The sequence below is a fragment of the Natrix helvetica genome (assembly GCF_964273705.1).
Source record: "Natrix helvetica genome assembly, chromosome: W".
Lineage (NCBI taxonomy): Eukaryota > Metazoa > Chordata > Lepidosauria > Squamata > Natricidae > Natrix > Natrix helvetica.
In genome coordinates, this window is record NC_138555.1 from 21,704,110 (window position 1) to 21,718,446 (window position 14,337).

The following is a 14,337-nucleotide window of genomic DNA, read 5'->3' on the forward strand; positions in this document are numbered from 1 at the left end:
TTCAATTTTTGACGGAAGGAGCGGAAGTCCGAGGTGGTTCTAATGTCGGGGGGGAGGTCATTCCAGAGGGTTGGGCCCATCACAGAGAAGGCTCTACTCCTCGGCGCCGCCGTAGGAGAAGTAATAGTAGTAATGGTACTAGTAGTGATTGTAGCAGTGAGAGTAGTAACCAAAGCAGGAGGCAAGGACATAATAGAAATAGAAAGCATCAAGAATATGTTAAAGCATTCAGCTGTACAACTTTAAATGGGAGGCGTGTCAGGTAATGAGGATTTAATAGCTGCCAGCTGATGAAAGGTTGTAAGCTGTAATCAGTAAGCTGATGCAGTGTAAGGCAAGGCTGATGCAATGGGGTGTCTATATATATAGGTTGTCATTAAACGGCGCTTCTCTCTCATCATGTATTGCATTTCTCTCCTTGTGTTTGTAGCTGGTAAGGGATTTATCTCTGCATGTATATGTTTGTATATATTTTGTATATAAACAACTATTAATTGTATAAAGGCACTTTGTGCTGTGTTTTGCTCCTGGGTTTATCTCATAATACTAGTCACGCTGCCAAAACTCTGACAAGGCCACTTACCAATGGGTCATCTTCCCCTTCACTGTCGCTCTTGTACATAACTGTTTCTGCCTTGGTGGGGGTCGGAGGTCCCTCCTTGCTGGATAGAGGTGTGAACTCTACAAGTTGTTGTCCCATGTGGGTTCCTTCCTTTGTTTCTGGTGGGTTTTTACCTTTCTTCAACTGGCTCCGAGGTTAATGGGCAGATATCAGTTGCGGCATGAGGGGCCTGGTGCCCCTCTTTGCCACAGCGGAAGCATCCAGTAGGGTGCTGGCATGGTTTTCCTGTCTTGACGGAGGGTGCACCACCCTCTTCCCCCTCTTTGAGCTCCTTGATTCTCAGCTGGGCAGCAGCTGTGGCTCTCTTGCCCAGTATGCTCATGAAACTCCATTAGATCAATTTTCACCTTGCTGGCCATGCAATACCATGCCCGTAGTTTTCGCGGCACCCCTCTGCACAGGCAGGTGTGGTGTCTTGTTCAGCCCCGCTCTCAAGTGGGAGACCAGCAAGCACTCTGGCCAGTCTTCTAAGTGACTGGCTAGTCGATGGAAGTGTTGGATGTACTCCATCACCAGCCATTTCCCTTGCCTCAGGGCACGGATGTGGGTCTCTGCATGGTCACCTGGGGTTCTTCAAAGGGGTCTTGCAACGCTTGCATAAAGGCATTGAGGTCAACCAGTTGTGGGGTGTCCATATCATGCAGCGACTCCTGCCATTCCGAAGCAGTCTCATCCAGGTTGGCAGGAATGGCATGGACCCGAGTCTGCGTACACCGCTCTCTACCGCTCCATGTGATGCCAAGCCTGAGCCAAGAAGTGGGCCAGGCGGCCCGTACGGCCATTGAAGTGAGCCGTGAAGGCAGGTGGCTGGTGATCCTGATGGATCAGGTAAACTGCAGCTGGTGCTGGGCTCAGTGGCTGGGAAAGAGGAGCAGTAGCAATAGTCTATACAGGTTTGGTGCTGGCCCCCGGTTCTTGGGTAACTTCTCACAGCGCCGCTGCTGCAGAAATGTCCATTCCTCTGAACTGCTCAATAATTGAGCTTGTGGTGATAACTGGGAGTTTCCACTTGGTCTGGTCATCCCACTTAGCCACTTGTAGAGACTTCCATTGGCTCCCTTGAATCATGTTGACCCCTGGGGGGAGAACATCTTTGGCTTCGGCCAACTTCCCAACTCCCGCCAACCACCAGGTATTTACCCCCTGGGATGCAGCATCTCTCAGCTGCTCTTTGTCCACTGCGGGTTGCTGTTCTGATTTCTCAATCTTCATCTTCACCCATGCCCCAGCGGCTTGGCCACTTTCCCCAGCCTGGGATGTCGCAGGCACCTCTCGAGCTAGGCTTTCCCCAGGTCTCTTCTTTTCCTCTGGGTCTCTCTCTGTAGTCGACATCATTGCTCAAGTCTCCTGGTGGGGTCCAGATAGGCTATTAGTCCCCCAGACATCCCACAGTCATTTTATTTCCTCTAATCCACAATGTTCATTTTGTTTGGATAATGGACTCGACTTTCCCAGCTGGTTGACCTTGAGGTGCAAGCTTTGAGTTGGCTTTCTTGCATTCCTTTGCTCCCCTTCTAATATCGCTGTTACATTCCAATCATTCCCTCCCTCAGTTGCTTTTTGTCTGGCTGTGAGCAAGGTTTGTGCTGAGAACCATGCTTCAGTCATGAGAGTATGGTTCACTGGTTCTGAGAAAACATCTGCCAGTTTCTTCAGAACTCTGGGATGTAATACATCTGGTAATGGCCTCCATTTTGCTGTCAGAGGCCTTCAGGAAAGGCCTCTGCAGCTGATAATAGAGCTCCAGATTGATGCGCACAGTGCCCCCCGACCTCCGTTGCGCCGTCAGAGGCGCCATTAGAGCTCATTCCTTGGCTGCAGAGGCCTTTCCTGAAAGCCCCTGATGGCAAAATGAGGCAGGTGTCAAGGCTGAAGCCGACCTGACTACAACCTTTTCTTTTTTCAGGGCTTCAGGCTGACACAGCTTGGAGCTGAAGCAGGGTAGTGATAAAGGGGGTTTTGTAGACAAAAGAGAATACCTCTCTGGTAAGTCAGAGACATTCCAACAGCTGGCTGGCCAGAGGAGGAGAGACGTAAGCAGGCAACCAGCTAGTATCCAGATTGGACAATGTGATTTATTGTTTTGAGAAAACAGGAAACTTTTTTTTTCATGTTGTAGAAAGCACGGGAATATTCAGAACTGGTTTTCCACTAGTTTGTGCCAAGATGGTATCTCCAATTAAAACTATTCTTTGAGGAATCAACCTGCCTCGGAGTTCTGTTTTGAAATGGCTGCATTACTTGGAACACCTGACAGCAGGGCGTGTCACACATGTCAATCCAGAGCTTGTTTCTTGGCTGCAGAGGCCTTTCCTGAAGGCCTCTGATAGCAAAATGAGGTCGGTGGGCGCCGTGCATGTAAATATGGAGCTCGTTTCTTGGCTGCAGAGGCCTTTCCTGAAGGCCTCTGATGGCAAAACGAGGCCAGGGGGCGCTGCGTGCATCAATCCAGAGCCTGTTTCTTGGCTGCAGAGGCCTGACGGCGAAACGGAAGCCAGTGGCGCCATGCGTGAGTAGAGGCAAGTGGCCACAGAAAAAGTGGGCCGATAGCAGCCACATGGGCTCCTGCTGGGTGGGGCTGTTGGTGCTGCTGCTGCGAGGTGACACACTGAAAGACATTCCCGAAAATAAGACCTGGTTCCTCTTTTGGAGGCAAAAAAAATATAAGACTGGGTCTTATTTTCAGGGAAACACAGTATATTGCATATGTTGATAACCATAAGATTCTTATATGCACAAAGATGGAAAGACACTAATTTCCACAATTGAAGAGTCAATGGTAAAATGTATGGAGTCAGTGGAGATGGCAAAATTGACTGTTTTAATTAAATAATTTGTCTACGTTTTTTTTCTACTTGGAAACCAACCGCTTCTAGACTTTTTTCTCAGAACTAAAAGAAATAAAATTTTTAGATTAGGTTTTGAAGATTACATTGTTTTTGTAATTATATAAATGGCTGGAAATGTTGTGAAAAGTAAAACAAAAAGTAATTTTGTAATCTACTGAAGAAAGTCAGAAGGGTCATTCGATGTCATGTGGTCTGATTTCAGAGACGTTCCCAGCTCGACCATCACAGATTTTGATCAAATTTGGTGTGAACATGCACACACATCCACAATGAACATGGGATAAGTGTTACATTTGCCGATGCAATACTTGCCAAGATATAGTCATTTGTTTGACCCCATACCGCAGCCTTCGACAGTATGAATCTGAGATTTCAGCAACTTTGAGACATAATGTCTCTGGCAATATTTTGTTGAGAGAAACAAAACTTGGCCATCTTGTACAACCTGTTGTGCTCTATTAAACAAAATAATAAAAACATTCTCATGAACGATCGCCATCTAGATAATTTGGAGCAAATTTGGACAAAAATGACTGTGGTGCGAAAGACGGGTAAAGTTTGACTTCTTATACTGTATCTCTGGAAGGAAAGGTATGAGAAATGTGAAACTTTGTGTGTAATAACTTAGCAACACAAGGTTTCGAATATAAAATTTCATTCTCCTACTGCTTTCCAATAGTTCACAAATTGAGTGTAAATTTGACGGTTTTTGTAAAAACGCTAAAAATAAGGTATTTTCAACCCGCTTTTACAAAAAAAGACCTTCTAGAAATTCCGTTAAATCATTCTCATTAGAAAGAACATCTTTCAACCCCCCTAAAAAAGTAGAGTTGGTGTTTTATCACTGACGTATAAAGCCCTAAAAATAGGGACAAAGTGGACATTGTATGGCAAAATCCGTGATGGTCGAGCTGGGAGCCCTAGACCACTTGACATGGAATGACCCAGAAGTTGTTTTTGTCTTTCTTTTTTCTTGTTGTTTTTCTGACTTTTGTTTCTTCTATATTTTTTTCTCATAATGAAACTTAATAAAATTTATTATTAAAAAGAAGTAACTACATTGCAAGGCAAACAAACTAGAAGGCTACTTGCTTAAATAGAAAATTGTACTGTGGAAAACCAGGGCTCAATCTTCCCGGTTGGGCCAGAGGCCTTCTCCGGGGGGCGATTTCATGAGATGGAGAGTGAAAAAACACCACGCAGGGTTCCTCGGGATGAAGCCGCACCCAGAGATGCCTCTGGGGACCTCTTTTATTGGTAAACAATGAAGGGCAGAGTAAAGGGTACATACATAGGTTTATCACTACCATATTTGGTCATGTTTACATTGGCTGCTCATCCTGGCATTGGGTTGATGAGATCCTTTTGTCTCCTTTGTTTTCCTCCTAAAGTGGTTCAGCCTCCTTCCAGAGGCCTGCACGTAGTGGAAAATTACCAGAGATAGTTCTTCTAAGCACATGTTCTTTTGTTTAGCCCTTAATGGTGGATCAGATACTACTGCAACATCTCCTCTGTTTTTTGTTTTAAAAGGCAGAATATTTAGATTTGTTGCTGAAAGGTGGGACATGTTGAGATGGTCTCCTCATCACTACTGAAGGTGATGGGAGGTTTTTTATCATAGTTAATGGTGATGATATCATTGTCTATTTCTTCCTCGCTGCCTTTAAAGGCATCCGGGAGCTCGCTTTGGATAGATTCTTCTTGAGGTATCAAGGAATATCCCTTGTTGTGCCATAATGCATTCACCTGAGCGACAGCACGCTTTTCAGCAATCAGTGATAGACTATTGGAAATAGTTTTTACAAAAATTGGTAAGACACAAGGCAATACAATACATCCTAAAGCAATCATACCAATGAGTGCAACAATGGCCTGAAGGCCAGGCAATTTGGGGAACCATGAACCAAACATATCTCTGAAATCTAACCCAGACCATGTCTGGATGGGAACATGGGCAATTCTTACCATATCCGATGTTATTTGTTCAATTACTTTTCCACTGTTGTCTATCTGGATACAACAATTGGATAGATTAAACTTTCCACATACTCCCCCTTCTTTGGCTAATAAATAGTCTAAGGCAAGACGATTTTGCATAATGTATGTGCGGTAAAGAGCACTTTCTTTGGCGAGTTGTTTTCAGGCAAGAGCTGTTTTGTTGGTAATGATTTCTACCACTGCTTGGAGTCTTATGATGCGATTAAGCATATAAATGGGTGTGCAATAGCCCCAAGTGCCATCTTGGGCCCATGTAGCAGGGTCATAATAATTGATAATGCGCTCGGGGGGCCAATCATTATCTTTCCAGTTGCCAATGTTAATATTGTTTGAAATTCTAGAAATGTCACGTTTTTGTATGCGGCCTACTTCATCATATAAAGGTATGCCAAGTATTTGGCGTCGTTTAAGAGGAAGAAGGAAAAAGGAGGGTTGAATGACACCTAAAACACAAGAGCCATACCATCCCTTGGGAAGAACATGATATGCGTAAGCGCCACAAATCCAGTATAGCCCGTCAGGTGAAAACCATGGTAAAAAATCATTTTCAGGGTCCTGTAAATACGATAAGTGTTCTATGGATGCGAGTGAATTGATGGGGGCAGTGGCATTGGTAGAAGACCACCATGTGTTATTATTCCAGGTGGACAGACACAACAGATTTCCCACTGGGACTCTGTCAGAAGCATTATTTCTTTGGTAGCATACCCGTCCAACGAGATTAGAACTTAATAGCCAAGTTTCATTTGCTCGTTGGAGATAGGTATAGTTTGCTTTCCATATTGCGAGTTCAGTATAATTGGCCTCTCGGGCATGCCATGGCCACTGATCTCCCATATTAGTCCCACCACACACAAAACAATTTTTTACAACCAACTCTTTCGCTATAGTTTCGGCCAAACTAATAAACATATTATGGGCTTTAGGGGGAGCGGGGAGTTGATTGAGTTTTGAAATTTCTTCCTCAAATTCCCAAAACACCGAAAGAGAGGAAGAGGAGAGTATGTGGGTTTGAACCCGTACCACAATATACCCGTAAGGGTCCTTTCCAGTGACATCAATACCAAGGCCAAATCCATAATAATGGGTTGAAGGGGAGTGCGTGGTAGGGGCTGATAAACAAACAGTGTTACAGTGGCCGGTGGAACACGTGGTGGCAGCCGGGCCTAAGGTAAAGTTAAAACCCTCAGGGCCAGATTGGATGGTTCCAATCGGGCCTGTGTACCAATAGTTATAAGCCTCTTGAAGACTAATGTGCCCAGTGGATTGCACCTTGCGAAGAGTAAAGAGATATTTTTGTACAGTTAAGTATGATTGTTCCCATGAAAAGGAGCCACAGGTGACCCCCATAGCCCCATCACCCTGCCCCTTAGTTATGGCTGTGCAAGCGTCAAAACAAACAGAAACTGAGCCCTTTTGGTTATTTGAGGGGCGATTCCGGGAGGTATTGTGAGCAACATACCCTGATCGTTGTTGGGCAAGGGAAAAGAGAGTTGAGGGTATTTGAAATTTGGCATTCGGATGCCAACTACCCCCTTTATACCCGTATATGTGAATAGAAGCATAAACAGGGCCCAGGGCGTGCGGGTGATAACACTGAGTTCCTGATGAAGTGGTGCAGCGGGCATACACAGTGTTGTTTCGGGTGCAAGAGTCTAGGTCTTTTGTACAGTCTGGCTTCAGTGTGTGGTAGATTAATGTCTGACGAGTGCGAGTGCCTGATTTTGTGGTCTGGATGCATTCCGCACAATCCTGAGAAAGGGTGGTTGCTCGCTTTTGTCTTGGCAGGTGAGAAACTTTAAGAAAAGCGTCAAGTGAAGAAATGACTTGGCGAGTGGGAAGGCAGGTACGAAGAAGCTGGCACCGATAAACACCAGAGTCTGAGAGTCGGGCGTGATGAAAGGTCAGCGTGGATGAGGTAGGGTTGACACGAGAGGTAATTGTGATGGTTGAAGATTTGGACAGCTGATGTTCCTCCTTGCCTTTCCGGGCCCACATTAAAATCATTGGTCCAGGGCCACTCATGGTAAGGATGCAGGTGAAAGATGTGGTCCCATTAACTGGAGCGGTGGCAATCCGCGGCATCAGCATCAGTGGAAGTAGTGGCTGGTTGATCGCGGCGGCCGTCACATGTTGATTGTGTTCTGCAGTCCAGATTGCCATCAGGGCAAGGATCATAAGCAATTAATCCCCAATAAAAGATAGTCTTATAGTTCGAACCAATGAAGTGTTGAATTACTGCAGGCAAGATTCAAGCAGGAGCCAAACATGTAGAAAGTAAATGTTTCATGTACAGTTCAAATCAGTGTGTGTGATGTTAGTTGCACCCATAGATTTTTACTTCAGTCACTGTTCAAATGAGTTTTTGGGTGAGATGACAGAACAAGTAAACATAAACAAATGATGACTAGGGAATTGGCAAAAATGGCAGCGCATTAGTTCCACGTGTCGTTGTTTCAGGACTGCTTTGGTGGTTTTTGGTTTTTCACATCACTGGACAGCTGTTTTGGCAAGATCGTATTGGCCCCTGTGCTGTCTGTAAAGTCATCTTGGTCATCTCTGGAACTGGATTTGGGAACTGGTACCACAATATTTTTGGCTGGACAAGCATCACATGCTAGAATCCACAAAGATCTGTAGAAGCAAGCACAGCATGTCCTCGTCCCCCTTGCGGGGGAGGCAAACAAACTTTTTAAATCTATTATGTTACCTATGCCAAATTAGCCAAATCGGGGTACACCAAATTGTTAGGTACCCAAAATCCTTCCTGTTTTATTTGTTTGAGAAAACAGTCCTTAAAGGACCAATTAACACGTTCCACGATGGCTTGACCTGTGGAATTGTAAGGAAAAAAACCCCCAAAAATTAAAACAATGTTCCAATTAGTACAAGATTACGAAAAAGGCCAATGAAAAATAGGCCAGGCTATTATCAGTCTTTAAAAAGAAAAGTTTGCCCAAGGCAGTAAAGGCTGAAAAAAGGTGAGAAAAAAAAACATGATTAGCTGTTTCTTCTCATTAAAATGTGGCCCCCCAAAAAATAGATAAATGAATTTACTTCTAAGGAGCCAAAAAAGAAACATAGATGACATCCATTTGCCATAGTGATTAGAGGTCAAATCATGGGGATTAACTTCCGTGTCCCCAAAGTGGGATGCCCCAAAACACTGGGGGCAAGATGAAACAATTTGCTTGACCTGGTTGAGTGGCATATGGCAAAATTGTGCCAGTCCCCAGGCATTTTGATGAAAAAATTATAAAAAAAATAAATCTGAAGAAAAAACGTAGTTAAAAAAAATACCTAGAAAATTAAAAATAAGTTGACACACATAATGAAAGTCAGAAACGTAGTTTAAAAGTTTGTTAAAAAGGATGTGAAAAGTTAAAGTAGCAACAGACAATTTTAGTGTTGCAAGAACAACGGTATTGCAAGGTAGGAAAAGAAAAGCATTAAAGACGCAAGCCAAAGATCTTTAGGCAAATGATATGAAATACAGACCACATAGTCAGTTAAAGCACACTGAAGAAAGATAAGTTTTTCTGAAAATAAAATTTGAAAAGTAAATTTTGGAATAGGAAAAATTATATTAATTAAGTCAGTCCAATTTCTACAACAAACCCAAGGTTATTAATTCAACCACTGCCTAAAAAAAATAATGGCAAAACATTTTAAAACGGAGTCTGTTGTCTTAAAAAACATCAAAATAATTAGCTGACAAGTTATGCAAACCACAAATGGAATGCTCAAAATCTCATTAATCTTTTCAATCTTTTTCAAGGGCACGAAAAAGAAAAAAAATAAATCAAATAAAAAACTTTAAGTAAACCGGCAGATGCAGACGGACGAACCCAAACAAAGGTTCCCCGATAGCTGCCATAAATTAATTAGCAAAATACCTCCGTGTTCATTTAAACAAAAAAATTTGGAGCAAAAAAGATTGTAACATTTCATGCAGTTATTTTTACTGGAACAATCTGCAATTCATACAATACAATACAATACAATACAATAGCAGAGTTGGAAAGGACCCTGGAGGTCCTCTTATCCAACCCCCTGCCTAGGCAGGAACCCCTATACCGTTTCAGACAAATAACCATTCAACATCCTCTCAAAGACCTCCAGTGTTGGGGCATTCACAACCCCTGGGGGCAAGCCGTTCCATTGACCAACTGCTCTTAACTGCCAGGAAATCTCTTCCCAGCTCCAAGCCGTTTCTCTCCTTAATCAGCCTCTACCCATCGCCTCTTGTTCCACCCTCAGGTGCCTTGGAGAACAGCCTGATTCTCTCTTCTTCATGGCAATCCCTGAGACATTGGAACAATGCTATCATGTCTCCCCTACTCCTTCTTTCTCTTAAGCCAAACATACCCAGCTCCTGCAACAAGCCAAACATACCCAGTTCCTGCAACCGTTCCTCACATGCTCTAGTCTCCAGTCTCTCACCCTCCTTTGTTACCCTTCTCTGCACTCTTTCCAGTAAAAAATCATGTTTTATTTTTGAAAGCCAATTAGGTTATATCTTTGGGGCTCCAATTAAAATATCATCCATATAATGATTTACCAAAGCCAATGAATAGCACTTATACAAAGAATTCAATTCTACAACATAAATCTAAATCAAAAAAGAACTAAGTAAATGTATAATCATATCTACCATACCAAGATCGTTCCCAAGACTAATAAATGCCCTCCGGCATTCAAATGTAACATTTCCCTTTGCTAATTTTACCACAACTTCATTTGAGCCTCAAAAATTATCTCTCTGTTGTTTTTCTAAAACATCCTACTATCTGTTAAACTGACACAGGCTCTTCCAAAAAAGGGAAGGAGGTGGGGCATAAGCCAACACAAACTCTTTCAAAAGAAAAGAAGTGTGTGTGTGGGGGGGGGGGGAACAACAGACATCCCAGAGAGGGGGAGGTGGGGGAAGAGATAAGAAGCAGACACACGGAAAATGGACTTTTCTTGCAAAGCAGGGTAAGGAAGGATAGAAAAAAAAGCAATCCTTTAAACTAATTACTTCATGATCTTGTGGAATCAATTTAGGTGGAGAGACAGAAAACATATGTTTATTCCCCTCCTCTTTTGCTAATTGTTCCTCTAACCGTGGAGGAGAAGAAAAATTAACCTCTCCATGAGACCAATTGAAGATAATTTTGGAGAAAGAATTTTTAATTCCTTCTTTTTTTAATTGGGGAAGATTTTTACCCCCTTGAGAAGCTATTTTTATAGAAGATTCGGTTAATTCCCTCAGCTCTTGCAAACGTCCAACTTGCTGCTGAGAGAATTTTCTACCCATACTTACTGAGTAACCAAGTCGTGTTTCAGACAGGTCGAATGTGCAGGCCTCTTCCAGGCGGGTAAGCGTGGGCAGTCCGAGACGTATTCCGCGGAATCACGTCGGGGTCACCAGTTGTGGAAAACCAGGGCTCAATCTTCCCGGTTGGGCCAGAGGCCTTCTCCGGGGGGCGATTTCATGAGATGGAGAGTGAAAAAACACCACGCAGGGTTCCTCGGGATGAAGCCGCACCCAGAGATGCCTCTGGGGACCTCTTTTATTGGTAAACAATGAAGGGCGGAGTAAAGGGTACATACATAGATTTATCACTACCATATTTGGTCATGTTTACATTGGCTGCTCATCCTGGCATTGGGTTGATGAGATCCTTTTGTCTCCTTTGTTTTCCTCCTAAAGTGGTTTAGCCTCCTTCCAGAGGCCTGCACGTAGTGGAAAATTACCAGAGATAGTTCTTCTGAGCACATGTTCTTTTGTTTAGCCCTTAATGGTAGATCAGATACTACTGCAACATTGTACTGACATTAGGTTAGCACCAGCAAAAATGAATTTTGATCTCTGGCCACATGCTGGATTAATCCTGGCAATCATCCAGGGAAGAGTATTAAAACGTACTGATGGTTTTTATTCATCATTAGGTTTGGTCAGCCTATCCTAACATTGTGACATCAGATGATCTAGATCAGTGGTGGCAAACCTATGGCACGCGTGCCAGGGGGGGCACTCAGAGGCCTCTCTGTGGGCACATGCACCATCACCCCAGCACAGACTGGGATGCCTGGAGACGTCTGGAGAAGGGGCAGCCAGCGCAGGCCAAGTGGTGAGCCGCCTTGTTTTACGTATCCAACGCAGCGCCTGCTTCACCAACCGAGTCCTGACCTCCACGCTTTCCTGAACCACTTTCAGAATCAGGCTCTGACTGGTAGGGAAGGCAGGCTGGCCATGCCCTTGAACCTGTCTCCTGGCCTGTTCCCGCTTGCTCGCCACACCCGCCGGCATGATGCTCACCCCGCCTGCCGCTCACTGAGTCTCTCGCACGCCGGTCGCCCCGCCCATCTGAACCCTATATATACCTCAGTCACAACGTGGTGTACCTACTCATACTGGCCTCGCGTCATCACTTGCTGACTTCCCAGCCTGCTGCACAGCAATGGAACTGCTGCCTCCTCCTGTGGCTGCCTAAACGTAAGTAAGCCTACCGCAGGCCTTGGCTGCAACTTCGGGGGCACGGACGGTAGGGGGTGGCAAGAAAGGCCTCAGCCGAGCACCGGCTCTGGCTAAGGCCTTTCTTGCTGCCCCCAGTCCCTGGCCTTGCTTAGGCCACGAGGCCCATTGGTGCTTGGCTGAGGCCTTTCTTGCCACCGCCCCCCAACTCCAGTCCCCAGCCTCGCCTGGCTGGCTAAGCTGCCTTGGCTCCATGACAGGCGGGCCTAGCTGATAGGGTTGTCCCCACACAGCCTCCAGGTTACCTTCAGGCAGAGCATTTGGTCTGGTCACCTGCCTCCCTTGAAGTGGAAGACATCAATTCCAGCATCCATCAGGCAGAATCAGTTGCTCTGCAATGAGATAAAATGAGATTCACATTCACTACAGAAGCACACAAAATCTCACAAAGCTTGCACCAACCTGCACATATAAAAGCAGTCATTTATGTGCCTCAAAATGGCTGTTTTTATATACAATACAATACAATACAATAGTAGAGTTGGAAGGGACCTTGGAGGTCTTCTAGTCCAACCCCCTGCCTAGGCAGGAAACCCTATACCGTTTCAGACAAATAGCTATCCAACATCTTCTTAAAGACTTCCAGTGTTGGGGCATTCACAACTTCTGGAGGCAAGCTGTTCCACTGATTAATTGTTCTCACTGTCAGGAAATTTCTCCTCAGTTCTAAGTTGCTTCTCTCCTTGATTAGTTTCCACCCATTGCTTCTTGTTCTACCCTCAGGTGCTTTGGAGAATAGTTTGACTCCCTCTTCTTTGTGGCAACCTCTGAGATATTGGAATAATGCTATCATGTCTCCCCTAGTCCTTCTTTCTCTTAAGCTAAACATACCCAGTTCCTGCAACCGTTCTTCATATGTTTTAGTCTCCAGTCCCCTAATCATCTTTGTTGCTCTTCTCTGCACTCTTTCTAGAGTCTCCACATCTTTTTTACATCGTGGCGACCAGAACGATGTAAAAAAGATGTGGAGACTCTAGAAAGAGTGCAGAGAAGAGCAACAAAGATGATATGTGCAGGTTAGTGCAAGCTTTGTGAGATTTTGTGTGTTTCTCTGTGATAACTGGTTTTTGAGGTAATTGTGAGGTGGTTGCTTCTTGTAGCAATCACCTTTTATGTGACTCCATGGCTGCTTTCATATGTTCAGCTGTGGATATCTATTCCAGCATCCATCTCATCCAACAGCAACTGATTCTGCCTGCTGGTAAGTGGCTGGTTTTTTTTCTTTATGCTTTTAAACAAATGAGTAATGAGTAAAAAATGAGTAAAAATTTTAAAGGATATTTTAATGTTAATTTTTTTCAGGAAATTTTGTTTTTAGTTTTTTTTTTTCAAAACAAAATATTGTTTTTAGGAAATGTTTTATTTGTGATGCAATATCTTGCTTTTATATGTGCAGGTTGGTGCAAGCTTTGCAAGATTTTGTGTTTCTTTCTGTAGTGATTCACACTCACTATGGAAACACATGTCCCTCAAAATGGCTGCTTTTATAGGTGCAGGTTGGTGCAAGGTTTGCGAGATTTTGTGTGTTTCTGTGTGATAATTGGTTTTTGAGGTTGTGTAATTTTTGTGAGGTGGTTGCTTCTTGCAGCAATCACCTTTTATGTGACTCCATGGCTGTTTTCATATGTTCAGCTGTGTGCAGCTTTGTGAGTTCCTGGAGCTTGATGGGTTTTGATGTGTTTCTGAATGCCCTGCTTTTGTTTTCCTGTTTTCCTGGGTTAATCTTGGTCCCAGGTCTTTTGTCTTTCCTATCCTGGGGGTTAGTTCTGCCAGGAAACAGCAAAAGGGGAGTTCCAGGCGAGCTATTTTTAGCCTGCTGCTTCCCCTTATTTTAATGGGTGTACTTAAGAACTTAAGTCTTCCTTTCAGGTGGTGCTTTTGCCTGGGGTTTTCTTAAAGGGGGAAGGGTTAGGGTTAGGGTTTCTTGGCACTGTTTTCTGTGGTTTCTGGTTCTGTGAGTTTTCTGACACTGTCCTTTATGCTAATACTTCCCACAATGCCTTGATGGTTTTTTATTCCAGTGGCTTTGTCTTTCCTGTCCTTAGGGTTAGGGAAAAAAATCATTTTATCTGCAGTCTTTTGGGGGAAGGTGGGGGAAGTTTCAGACGTGGGATTCAGCCATTTCTAGCCTATTCACTAGAACCAGTAGTTAATTTTCTAAGCAGTTCGGAGAATCAGAAGAAATCTCCTTTTGTTTTTTTTCCACTGTGGGAAGGGAACTTCACCAAGACAGTGTTGTATTAGGAAGACCAGTGCAGCCCATAGCCAAACTGGAAGTCACTAGAATAACAAAGCCAGCATACATTCTAAAAGAAGCATCCTGAGAATAATTACCAGGATATCAGGAC